This window comes from Rhipicephalus microplus, chromosome 1 (assembly GCF_043290135.1).
Source record: "Rhipicephalus microplus isolate Deutch F79 chromosome 1, USDA_Rmic, whole genome shotgun sequence".
Classification (NCBI taxonomy): domain Eukaryota; kingdom Metazoa; phylum Arthropoda; class Arachnida; order Ixodida; family Ixodidae; genus Rhipicephalus; species Rhipicephalus microplus.
The window spans coordinates 61658026-61670079 of record NC_134700.1 but is presented as its reverse complement, the minus strand read 5'-3'; the positions used below and the strand labels follow the sequence as shown (position 1 = coordinate 61670079).

The 12054-nt window shown below is 44.0% G+C and overlaps 1 protein-coding gene across 1 annotated transcript in view; it reads right to left on the bottom strand.

Moving 5' to 3' along the window:
* The window catches only part of LOC119178005 (uncharacterized), a 324881-nt gene that overhangs the window by 36433 nt on the left and 276394 nt on the right, over positions 1 to 12054 (bottom strand). The window lies entirely within an intron of this gene.

Below are 12054 nucleotides of genomic sequence, written 5' to 3'. Positions count from 1 at the left end.
AGGAGCTTGAAAAGAGCAATCCTACGAAGCAAAATATTGTTACCACATGTGTAATTTAGGTATGTGCACCTGTGTAGCGGGGAACATGGTGGTGGTAGAGGAAGAGGACGTTCGGTTGGTGTCAAGAGCTCGTTTGGCGCGTTCACTGCTGTATACTGTTGAGCTGACTGCTACGTCGGCTCTGAATAAACCCCTCTCGTAGACGTAACAGAGTGGTGGAGGTGCTGGGTACGGCACGTCGACGTACCACGGAGCCACAGCTGTTTGAAGTTCGCCGGAGCCGTCGTCTTGCCGGTCTGCTGCCGACAACAGTCGTCATGGCCCAGAGAGAAGATCAGGAATCAAGCCCCTAGACTTCGCACAGGTCTAAGCTGGCTACACCTAGGCAACACTACACAGAACCCCGCCCGTTCGCGGGAATGGCAGGAGAAGATGTTGATGCGTGGCTAACGCACTACAAAAGGGTGAGCCGGTGCAACCACTGGAACTCTATCGATCAGCTGGAAAACGTCGCGCTGTTTTTCATGGACACTGCCCTGATGTCGTATGAAAACCACGAAGAGTCCTTGACAACATGGGCTCTTTTTGCTCAAGAACTGAAGAAATGTTTTGGTGACTCCGACTCAAAAAAGAAAAGCGCGGAGCGGACTCTTACTGGAAGAGCCCAGACTCCTGGAGAAACGTGCGCTGCTTATATAGGGGACGTTCTTAAGCTTTGCAAGATTATAAACCCGAAGATGTCTGAAGAAGACAGGGTCGGACACCTCTTGAAAGGCATAGCGGAAGACGTTTACAATTTTGTAATAGGCAGGGATGACTTCACCTCTGCCTCCGACGTCCAACATCACTGCCGCACGTTTGAAGAATGGAAGACTTGTCGCATTGCCCCGAATTTCGGTAGGCTGGCAAATGTGACAACGGTCGCCAGCGTCGACGTGAGCCCGCCCACCGACCTTGCCGCTACTATTCGAGATAATGTGCGTGAAGAGCTGCAGCGACAAGGTGGTAGGGTTGACGAAACCATTCCTCATCCACCTATCAATCCACGCTATTACATGGCGGCGCCATTAGCTCCTTTGCCCCATCAGTATGTGTGGCAGACATCAGCGGAGCTGGAAATCCGCGGCCACGTCGTGACTCATTCGCGGCCAACCAGCGATATGGCCAACGCCTTCGTCATGGCCCCGCCACACAGAGGTGGGCAGCCCCCGCTCAGCAAGCTCGTCACCGACCCTTCACAGCTGAGCGGTCTCAGCATTAGATCGGCGAGCGTCCTCTACCAGTCTGCTACAACTGTGGCTTCGAAGGACACTTTGCCAGGTATTGCAACTACCGGCAGCCACCAAGGTACGACCGATCACCGAGATTTAACCGTTCTGGCGTTACCCGAGCACCGACATTCCCGCGAAGCGCGTCTTACGAGATCCCAGGACCACTGCGAAACCAATCTCCGGCCTCTGGCCGCAATGTGACACCACCACCTGCCCCTCGCGCCAGCCGATCACCGTCTCCTCGGCGCCGCCACTCCTCGCCTTCTACGGAAAACTAGCCGGCACGACCGTTGGAGGTGAGGTCGCCGGACAGTCTTCGATTTCAACAGATATACCTCCGTTAGCTTCCATGTTTAGAAATAAGGTTCGAGTGCTTATCGTTGGTGTACGAACAATGGCGTTAGTGGACACAGGTGCAACCGTGTCCGTGATGAGTTTAGTTTTCACCCGCCTTCTTGGACTAAAAGTTATGTTTCGTTGGGACCGTCCTGATACGTTTCGTGGAGTGAGCGGAGAGGTGTTACAACCTGTTGGTGTCTGCACTGTGACTGTTAGTTTGGCATGCCAGAACTTTGTCGCAGAGTTTGCTGTTCTTCCTTATACTACGCATGACATCATTCTGGGACTCGATTTCTTGAAGCTATGTGGTGCTACTGTCGATTGCCGCACAGGAAAAATTACAGTAGATTCCGATATCCCAGTTGCGTTTATGGAAAACGCCCTCTCAAGAAAGTGCTGTTTGCGTGTCTGTAGACACAACTGTGCCACCATTGTCTGCAAAATGTGTCCCTGTTGTTTGTTCACCCACAAGCGAGAAAACATTTGACGCAACTGTAGAGCCCGTGCATCTCAGTTGCATAAAGAAAACAGTTTTAATACCCTACTGCACGCTATCGGTTGCGCAAGGGCATACTGAATTATGGGTGATTAACTGCTCTAATGAACCTACAGTGCTGCCGGAGGGTCTGAAACTTGCAGAGATTCGGGAACACCAAGTATTCTTTCTTGCCACCCTTGCAGAAAGCAATGATTCTCCGGATAAGACCCGTTGCGATAATCTGCATGCCAGGGACACCACCATTATGGCCATGATTGATAAGTCACTCAGCACGAAGGAACGTAATGAACTGGCGAGTATTCTGCGCAAACATGCCGGTATTTTTGATTTCGCTCAGCATGACCCACCGTCATTCCCTGCTTCTCGTATAAAGCACTGAATTGGCACGACATCTCACAGACCTCTCTGACAGAAACCATATTGTGTATCACCTCCGGAACGCGCAATGATCAATGAAGAGGTTTGTGAGATGCTTAATCAAAGTGTCATTCAAGAATCGTGTAGTCCGTGGGCCGCTCCAGTAATTCCAGTGAAGAAGAAGGATGGAACATGGTGATTTTGTGTTGACTACCGCCGTCTCAACGTCATCACTAAAAAAGACGTATATCCACTCCCGTGGATTGATGATGCTATCGACTGTCTATCATCGGCCTCTTACTTTTCGTCTGTGGATTTGAGGTCAGGCTACTGGCAGATTTCGATACACGAGGAAGACAAGGAGAAAACGGCATTTGTTACAACAGATGGATTATTTGAATTCAATGTGGCGCCATTTCGACTCTGCAACGCTCCCGCTACTTTTGAGCGATTTATGGACAACATTCTGCGCGGATTAAAGTGGGAAGTGTGTATGTGTTACTTGGACGACGTTGTAATTTTTGGGCGCACCTTTTGTTAGCTCAACACACGCCTTGGCCTCGTACTGGACTGCCTAAGCAAAGCACGCTTGGTGCTCAACTCAAAGAAATGTCATTTTGGACAGCGTCAAACACTCGTCCTTGAACACTTAGTAAACAAAGAAGGCATACGACCAGATCCCGCCAAGACGGCCGCAGTGGAGGCATTTAAGCAACCAAACTCGGTGAAAGAACTGCGCAGATTTTGGGGCTGTGTTCATACTTTCGCCGATATATTCCTGGCTTTGCCAATATCGCATACGCGCTCACGTGTCTGCTTCAGAAAGGTGCGCAGTTTGACTGGATCCCGGATTGCGAGTCTGCTTTTTCGGAGTTGAAGTTTCTTTTGACGTCTCATCCGATGCTTCGACACTTCAATCCTCTGGCTTCCACTGAGCTTCACACAGATTCCAGCGGTATTGGTGTAGGTGCTGTCCTGGTTCAACGCTTGGATAATCAAGAACACGTCGTAGCGCATACAAGTCGTTCGCCTAGCAAGTCTGAGCGTAACTACACTGTCACAGAGCAAGAATGCCTTGCAGTAGTATTCGCAGTGCAGCGCTTCCGGTCCTACCTGTACGGACGCCCCTTTACCGTCGTGACAGACCATCATTCTCTCTGCTGGTTGGTCAACCTGCGTGATCCATCTGGTCGGCTGGCGCGCTGGGCACTTCGTCTACAAGAATATGACTTCACGGTTTTCTATAAAAGTGGCCGACGTCACGCTGACGCAGATTGTCTTTCGCGACTACTGCTTCCAACGACGGAATGTGATGCGGACACCTTCGATACCTACATTGCAACACTCGACCAACCATTTCCCGATACCTGGACCTTTAAGAATGAGCAACAATGGGACAGCACCATACAACAGCTTCTTGATACCAAACCAAAATCATCGCCTACGCACTTGTGCGTCCGAGACGGGCTAGTTTACAAAAAAAAGTACACCAACACCGGCTCACGACTTTCTCTGGAGGTTTCAAAGAGTCTTCGCGTTTATGTCTTGAAGGCTATGCATAATGACCTAAAATCCGGTCATCTAGGCACAGCGAAAACTTTTTGCCATCTTCAAGAAACATTCTACTGGCCCAGAATGCGCCAGACGACGGAACAATACGTGTCTAGCTGTAACGAGCGTCAACGTCGTAAGCGCCCAACAAGTTCTCCTCTAAGGCAATTCGATCTGGTGCCGCTCCCTAGAACTCCATTCGAGCAAGTCGGGATTGACCTCCTTGGACCCTTTCTCTGGTCTTCTGATGGTAATCGCTGGATAGTCGTTTGCACAGACCATTTGACACGGTACTGCGAGACAGCTGCCATACCATCCGCAACTGCAGCCGATGTGTCTTCCTTCATGCTACGTTTTGTAATTCTTCGACATGGACCTCCCAAAATTGTAATCAGTGACCATGGCCGACAATTCACAGCAGACGTGATGGAAGAGATGCTTCGTGTCTGTGCTTCAAGGTTTCGGCACTCTACGCCATATCATCCCCAAACGAACGGTCTAACTGAACGAACGAACAGAACTATCTCGAACATGCTGTCTATGTATGTTGCATGAGATCACAAGGACTGGGACAGTATTCTACCCTTTATCATATATGCATTCAACACCGTTCAGCATGAAACTACCGGGTACAGTCCTTTTTTTCTTCTATATGCTCGACAACCTCGTCATACCCTGAATACCATCTTGCCGTGTTTGGACCACCATGATCCCTGCATATCCGAGATCATCTGTCGGGCCGAAGAAGCTAGACGCCTTGCTTATTTGCGCACTCTTGCTTCGCAAGACCGCTCGAAGGCACATTTTGACCGCCGATCCCGACACGTGACGTACAATCGCGGCGACCTATTGTTGCTGTGGACACCAACTAGAAAACGTGGTTTGAGCGAGAAACTGCTAGCGCACTATGCGGGACCTTATCTTGTTGTAGACCGTATCAGTGATTTAGTTTACCGCAAAGCACGTCTCTATTCGAACGGCCGACGGTCTGCAAAAACTGAACTTGTTCATGTTGCACCTTTGAAGCGCTTTACTCCTCGAGAGACTGTTTGACTCACCCAGTGGGCTTCGTCTGCGCGGAGGGATATGTTACCACATGCGTAATTTAGTTATGTGCACCTGTGTAGCGGGGAACATTGTGGCAGAAGAAGAGGACGTTCGGTTGGTGGCAAGATTTCGTTGGCGCGCGTTCACTGCTGTATACCGTCGAGTCGACCGTTACGTCGGCTCTGAATAAACCCCTCTCGTAGACGTAACAATATTATAAAGCAACCGGATGCTGTGTGGCCCTGACAGAGACAACACCACAACAAAAAGAAAAGCCTTTCAGCCATGTCAGCAGTTCATGCACAGCACTGAAAATCATGAAAACCTACCTGCAATGCCTTTTTGTAAAAGAACGTTTCAAGGCATACACACTGATGGAGAAGAAAGCCATTACTCCAATTCGGCTCTTATGCACCGATAGAACGTTGGAAGATACTTGGATCTGAATTCCTAACACTGGCTTCACGTACCCTCAAAAGAGCTGCCTGCAAGTGGACGAGACATGAAGGCAGACTACGATGCGACACAATGAACACGTCAACCACCAACCACGAACTTATGCTAGGGTGAATGCCGCAAGAAATCTAGAACACAGGCTTCAACTCAACGTTCCCAACCGACATATCGACCTCCCAAACAAGATAAGATTGTTCCGACGACCTTTTGCCCATCGCCATGATGTTAAACAGGGGCGTATACACACACCCAACTCAACTTTACGTGGTTAAAATGCTCTTTCTTCAAGGTTTCTAGAAACCGTCTCACCGAATTTCTCTCGATTAAGCTCACCACCTTCATTGTTGCTGGGTGTTTGTTCAAATTAAAGGACACAGAGGGCACTGGTGATGCCGCACGCAGATGGTGTTCTTCAAAGAAATTAGCAATGGCCTGCATGATCGTCTTTGACCACCTTTCATGTCTGAGCCATTTGTTATATTCACGTTGACATGTTAGTGTAGTAGTTGCGCCTAATGAAAGGCATGAAAGACGTAAATATCGGTAACAGAGTCATGTAAACTTTGAGATGTCTTTATTATTCCAAATTTGAACTGTGTTAGAAATAAAAACCCAAACCAAATTCTCGCTCTAATGATGATGTGTATATGATAGAGACATATTTGTACTGTGTTTCTGCTATCTTTCTGCATGCAATGAGTGGATAAAGCCAGGCTTACTTGAGCCAAAGTGTGGCTTGGAAGCCTATCACAGAATGACGATCAACGTGCTTTCTTCTATAGCCTCTGTCAGATTCGGCTGTCATGTTTTAATAATAATAATAATAATAATAATAATAATAATAATAATAATAATAATAATAATAATAATAATAATAATAATAATAATAATAATAATAATAATAATAATAATAATAATAATAATAATAATAATAATAATAATAATAATAATAATAATAATAATAATAATATTAATAATAATAATATAATAACAATGTTATTATTATTATTATTATTATTATTATTATTATTATTATTATTATTATTATTATTATTATTATTATTATTATTATTATTATTATTATTATTATTATTATTATTATTATTATTATTATTATTATTATTATTAAGTGTATATAGGTAGGGCTTACGAGGTGTCTCCTGACGGAAAGAGTACCAGAGTCTTGGAAGAACGCTATCATCATCTTAATACATAAGAAAGGAGATGACAAGCACTCTTAGAGTTACAGGCTGATCAGCCTGCTCTCTGTAGTATACAAGCGATTTACAAAGGTAATTGCTAACAGAGTAAAGAAAACGTTAAAATTCAATCAACCAAAGGAACAAGCAGGATTTCGAACAGGCTACTCAACAATATACCACATTCATGCTATCAATCAGGTGATAGAGAAATACACAGAATATAACTAACCACTATACATAGCCTTCATAGATTTCGAGAAGGCGTTTGATTCAGTAGAAATATCAGCCGTCATGCAGACACTGCGGAATCAGGGCGTCGATGAAATGTATATAAACATCCTGGAAGAAATCTACAGGGAATTAACTACTACCATAGTGTTTCATAAAGAATGCAACAAAATACCAATCAAGAAGGGTGTAAGGCAGGGGGGTACGATCTCCCTATTGCTATTTACCACGTGCTTGCAGGAGGTTTCCTAGGCCTAGAATGGGAACAGTTAGAAATAAGGGTTATTGAAGAGTATCTCACTAACGTGCGCTTCGCCGATGACATTGTATTGCTGAGTAACTCAGGGGACAAATGCAACTCATGATTACGGAGTTAGACAAGGAGAGCATAAAGGCCGGTTTTAAAATCAGTCTGCAGAGAACAAAAGTAATGTACAACAACCTCGGAAAAGAGCAGCACTTCGAGATAGAAAATAGTGCACTTCAAGTTGTAAATACGATGTCTACTTAGGGCAGGTAATAACCGCGGAGCCGAACCACGAGGCTGAAGTAACTAGAAGAATAAGAATGGGGTGGAGCACTCTCAAATTATGACAGGTAGATTGCCAATATCTCTCAAGAGGAATGTATATAACAGCTGTATCTTGCCGGTACTCAGCCACGGAGCAGAAATCTGGAGACTTGCAAGGAGGGTTCAGCTTAAATTTAGGACAATGCAGCGAGTGATGGAAAGAAAATTGGTGGTGGAACCTTAAGAGACAAAAGGCAGCAGTGTGGATTAGGGAACAAACGGGAGTTAAGGATATCATAGTTGAAATCAAGAAGAGGAAATGGACATGGGCCGGGCATGTAGCGCGTAGACAGGATAACCGGTGGTCATTAAGGGTAACTAACTGGATTCCTGAGAAGGCAAGCGGGTTAGGGAGAGACAGAAGCTTGGGTGGGCCGACGAGATTAAGAAGTTTGCGGGTATAAATTGGCAGCAAGCACAGGACTGGGTTATCTGGCAGAACATGGGAGAGGCCTTTGACCTGGAGTGGACATAGTCAGGCTGATAATGTTGATGATGATGAGGGCTTACATGTTCCTTAATTCGTATGGCCTTTCTTAAAATCTAAAGCTGTGACTTGCTCCAAACAACTTTTTTATATGAAAAATGCCATCACTAGCAGTCCTCTTACTTGATTTGCCTTGATTGTGTGTTTGATTCAGGGAACTGCAGGAATATTTGCTGCATTGACTTAGTGTCAGCGACAAATTCAGTTCATTGCACTAAAGCTGTCGGGAGTCTGTATAGTAACATTATTTCAGCGTGCTAGAGTTAACTAAAAAAACTAATCATGCCGAAGATACATAACAGTTATGGCAACAATGGAGTGGAAATGGAGTTCATACTATTGAATTTTCACATAAAAAAGTAGAAGAAGAACTACTATATATAATGTTGAGATTCAGTAAGGTTTCTGGTTTTAGACTGGTGGGACCAAGAAAGAAAAAAGACTAGTGAGCAACGTGCGTGAACACAAGCTTCTCGAGTTGTCCTGTGATGATGTTTTGAAAAAAAAAAAACTAACTGAGAAGGTGCAGTCGAAATTAAAAACTATCCTGCATCAGCTTTCTTTCAATTACACTGCAGGGTAAACAAATCGTTCGCTCTTGTTTCGTTCGCTCTACAACTTGTTTCTTTTTTGTTGTTGTTTTTTGGTATTGCTGGTCAATTTTGCGTATTGCCATGTGGATGTATATATCTGTTTTGTAATTTTGTATAAACTTCAACTGTGAATCGGCGCTTGTGTTTCTGTGGCTCATTTGTGTTAATCTTCTTCTTTGTACTGTTCTACTGTCATGAATTCATACCAACTTAATCAGTCAGTCCTATTTAGGCTTTCTGGCTCCTATAGTTGTAACCATGTAAGTGTTATGACCAAGCATACCTCTCAAAATCTTTGGAGGACCATTTGATGTACGACAGGGTTCACAGCGTTCATTGCATTGGTTTCGGGAACATTGCTTTTTGCTGTTCAGGGGCTCATGCACCATCATAATTTTTCATTTTTGCAAATGTGGCTTTCTTTACCTTCGGTGCATTTAAGATGTCAATGAGTTAGAAAAGACAATAAGGCATGACTTACGACCACGAGCTTGTTAATCTTGAAATGAAAGAAAACTCAATATGAAAGAACACACCGTTTTTTATTGAAACTGATTGAAAATTCAGCTATTTAGAATACTGCCTGAACCTTCTTTAAGTGAGGTCTTGGTGCAGGTGTCAAGCTCACAGCAAACATGAAATTAGACTTTGTTTTTGATAGCACTTGGGCATAAGTACCAGGCAAAAGAAAGTTGTATATACTTTCTCCCTTTTTATTTGTAGCACTCGAAAACTAGCACATTTGCAAACACATGCATAGCATAGATTTACTGAATCATAAGATAGCATTATAGCTGTTATTCAATTTTTGTACCCATCATAGCTCAGGTGTCACAAATTCAATGGGGCACTCTTTTCGCACCTCAATTATTATTTCATATATAACAAATGCATAAAATACAGAAAAAATATTTTACTTCACCTGAAGAAGTGATGCTTGTAAAGGCTTTATCAGCTACATTGGCTTGACAACCAGTAACATGCAATTTTAATCATGGCATTGTGTGGAATGTCTAGTGATGTTATGTAAGTAAAATATTTTTGCTGTATCAGGCCATTTGTGCTCTGATGATGACTTCTATATAGGAAGTGAATCATCTGTTTTGTTTTCATAAAACTTCAGTGAAATTTACTTGAGGGAAAGGTTTTTTTTAAGTGGGCAGCATGACACCGATGAGGGATGGTTAGCCTATATCATTTCATTATGCTTGTGTGTACATGAGTCTCGTTCACTGCTACCATATGTGCCTTCCAATGCGCTGTCACACAGCTATAGGTAGAAGCTTTTTTTATGATGTAACATAGACGAGATGTGTAGTCACTGGCAGGAAGGTGGGCTTCGTGTCGATCAGAGTGAAAGAACATTGTCAATGGGTACACCTGCAGCCACACCTAAAGCAAGTTTTACAGTGTTGCAACCAATGTTTGCCTCGAGTGTCATGCATATACGTTTCATTAATTCTATAGCTCATTGGCAGGTAGGGCTTGCCGGAATACTGTCAGTCCATATTGGCTTTCTCTACCTGTTGGCACGAAGGATGACATGAGTGATACAGCCAGCAGCTACAAAAGCAGGAGCAACAGTGCGTAATCTAGTAATGTCTGGAGTAAGAATATGTTCCGCCCAACGCTGAACCATGCAATCAACACAAGCCTACAAGTCTGTCTTTTACAAGGCAGTAGTATAGTCAATGGCACAATAAGATCCTCAGAAACGTTGCTGAATCAAGTGGTTGGGCCTGCAAACATATCCAGCAATGTCACCATGTGACTGAATCTTGAAGTGCTGCAAAGCATTTGACACAGGCGGTGCGTACACCCACGTGATGCCATACTTCTTTCGTTATCTGCCTGGGGAAGCCTTTGAATTTCCCGTGTATTTCAGCGTGATGAAAGTCTAGTGTTGCCAATGTGCGTGATTGTGCTTGAAAGTGGGCATAAATAGTTCTTGGGTCACAGCATGTGTTGAAGCAAATATGTCTCCTGTTACTGGCAAACGACTCTGCACCACTGAAAGTCTGGCAGCGTCGGAGCTTGTAATTCTTGTAGAAGGCAGACTTTGTTGTCATGTCAACCAGTTGCCACATTTAAGGGTGTATATTTTTCTGGGACAGGTGAACATGTTGATTGGTGTATTTGCCTGGGCATCAATGACAATGTTAACAGCTCCTATGATATGTCTCTAATATGTTTGACATTTGCTGCGGTTCATGGGAATATGGAAGCAATGATTTTAACTGAGGGAGTGTAAAATGTACTGATAAGAGATGAACTCACATATTCTACGACGAAAATCACTTAACTTCTTCTATGTAAGAATGTATTGACTTAAGCACTAATCATTATTAACCACTTGTAAGCACAATTAGGTATATCAAAATTAGAGAGTCTTCACGTGCACCCAAGTACACGGAAAATCCAAACACTTCCCCAGGCAAATAACATAAAGTGTACTATAGCATCACGTGGGTGTACGTACCACGTGATTTGATTACTTTGTGGCACATGCATTGTGACAATGCTGGATATGTTTCCAGGGCCAACCACATGATTCAGTGACCTTTTTGAGGATCTATTGCGTTCGGTCTCCACAAAAAATGCTATGATGCTTCTCAAATAGTGGGCATACGCTTTCATGGCAACTGATTGGCCGCCATATGTACTCCTTTGACGAGTCGGTAAGCTAGCAACAAATTGCATTCAAGATTTTGTACGATGATGTATGGTGGGACACTCATTTGGTAATCAGGGAGTAGCACATTTTGTGGCGCAAGCATCTCTTTATCCCCAAAAGTCTTTACGGGAGCTCTTCGTGTTGCGGAGCTCAATATAGTAGCATTTCTGTGTATCAATCGCACAAAGTGGAGGGAATATGCAGAAGGGCCTGGCACGAGGGTGCTAAATGTTAGTATAGTACATAGTTCACAAAAATAAGACGAAGGAACTGGTAGGGCTTATCAGCATCTAGTATTCGGAGATGGGAAGCTCTCAACACCTATAAATCTACCTGGGCAGAGCTGAATACTGGATGCTGACATGACAGGGATAGGAAAGGTGAGCTTTTGGACATCAAATGCACACCTGCCTATGCTGACAAGTGTGCCTTGTTCAGGTGTTGGATTACATAATTTAGACGCGAACCCTGCTTATCTGATGAACTCGCGATGAGTAGGTTGTTGACGCAAGCATGACAGAATTCAAGGCTGGAGAAAACGCTGAAATGTCTGTCTGGAATATCTCATGCCGCATGGCATATGAAGAGGATCAGATACGATGAACAGTGTTACTACTAGTGTGTTATTTGAAATCTACACGTCTTCTGAAAGGATTTGATGGTTGAAGTGCATGTGGCCATTTTTGGAGGAAATTGCTGCATCATATATCTGTGACATCATAAGCGAATGTGAGGTGCTGGGTATATTGATCAGGTGCAGTTGCTTGGTTGAAACAGCA